This window comes from Penaeus vannamei, chromosome 7, assembly GCF_042767895.1.
Source record: "Penaeus vannamei isolate JL-2024 chromosome 7, ASM4276789v1, whole genome shotgun sequence".
In the NCBI taxonomy this organism is placed as follows: Eukaryota; Metazoa; Arthropoda; class Malacostraca; order Decapoda; family Penaeidae; genus Penaeus; species Penaeus vannamei.
Window position 1 is genome coordinate 37,239,659 of NC_091555.1, and position 1,961 is coordinate 37,241,619.

Consider the following 1,961-nt stretch of genomic DNA (forward strand, 5'->3'; position numbering starts at 1 on the left):
CGAATATAATTAATAACATTATCATAATGATGAAATAATGGGACACAATGGATAATCATAACATCTTCATGTCATAAATCATATACTTTATCACATTTACATCAAACAGATCTAAAGAAAACCATTGATACTTTCAGATCAAATAATTTTATCGTTCCCCTTTCAGAGAAACGTTTATCCAATAAATCATATGAGCAAGAATACGAAATCTATCATGAATTGCACATAGAAGAGGGAAAATGGCATTCATATTTGAATAAAAACGATGAATAGATTTGAAAAAAGTCATCGAAGGCAATTATTATCTTTTTAAGCGATCGGGAAAAAATAAAGCAGTATTTGAAGAAAATACTGAAGAAAAAAATCACTAAAATAGAAATGAAATTATCGAACACCCGCCAACATTACGATATCTTGTTTAGCGATCGCCAAAAATCGGTTTAATGAATCGGAACGCGTTAAAGCGGCCGCGATAGACGATTGAAAGGTATTGGATATGGAATCCCAATGGTGTCTCGGTCGCTATTATCTTAGGTTTGAATGATGAACGAAAGGAGAATCTGAGAGAGAGGGAGAGAGAGAGAGAGAGAGAGAGAGAGAGAGAGAGAGAGAGAGAGAGAGAGAGAGAGAGAGAGAGAATGAGAGAGAGAGAGAGAGAGGGAGAGAGAGAGAGAGAGAGAGAGAGAGAGAGAGAGAGAGAGAGAGAGAGAGAGAGAGAGAGAGAGAGAGAGAGAGAGAGAGAGAGAGAGAGAGAGAGAGAGAGAAAGAAGAGAGAGGGAGAGAGAGAGAGAGAGAGAGAGAGAGAGAGAGAGAGAGAGAGAGAGAGAGAGAGAGAGAGGGAGGGAGGGAGGGAGGGAAGGGGGGGAGAGTGAAAGAGAGAGAGAGAGAAAGAGAAAGACAGTATGAACTGAGAGAGCAAGACAGAAAAAAACAAAGCCTAGAAATTAGAGCCAGAACACGAATAGGAAAGAAAAAGAAAAATAGAACAGAGTGAAGGAAACAGGAAAAGACTCAAAAGAAGAATAAAAATAAGAAGAAAGGGAAGAGGAGGGAGGACAAATTAAAAAAGACATGAAGAAAAAAAAAATAGAAGAAGAAAAAGAAAAGAAAAAAAAATAAGAAGAAAATGAAGACTATGCAAAAGAAGAAAAAAACGCCCCTTCCCCCTCCCTTCTCCCCCCCCCCTCTCTCCCCACCCCTCCACAGCCGACGCGACGAAAAAAACCCAATCCAAGTCGTGACCTCGGACAGACCCTGCATGACCTTGCCTGAGACGAGGTGCATGACGGCTGCATCTTTGATTGACAGCTCTAAGGGGGGTGGGGTGGGGGGTGGAGGGGTGGGGGGGAAGGAGACGAATAAGAGAGAGAAAAAATAAATTTAAAAATAAGGTTAATGAAGGAAAGGAATTGAAAGAAAGGAGAAAAGGAAAATGAGGCTAATGGAAAAAGGGAATTGAAAGGAAGGAAGATAAGGTTAATGGAGAAAGGGAATTGCAAGAAAGAAGAAAAGAAAGAAAATGGAAAGGTTAAGAAAGTAAAAAAAGGCGATGAATAGGATATAAAAGATAAGAGAAAATAAATAAAAGTTGAGGGAGGGAAGAAATGGAAGGAAAGGATAAAACGAAATAAGAAGGGTAATGGAGAAAAGAAATTGAAAGAACGGAGAAAGAGAGATAGAAAAAAATAAGGTTAAATAGAGCAAAGAAATTGAAAGAAACATAAAAGAAAAAGAATAAGGTTAACGGAGGAAAGAAATGGGAAAAAACCGAGAAACAAATACAAAAAGATAAGTAGACTGGAGAAAAAAAATATGGAAGAAAGGAGGAAATGGGCGAGAGAGAAAAAAAATATCGGGCACATAATGGTAATAAATGTTAATGAAGAAAATAAATAGGAAGAAAGGAATGGTAAGATCGTATATAGGATAATATAAAAAAAGATGGATGAAGTAAAGAAATG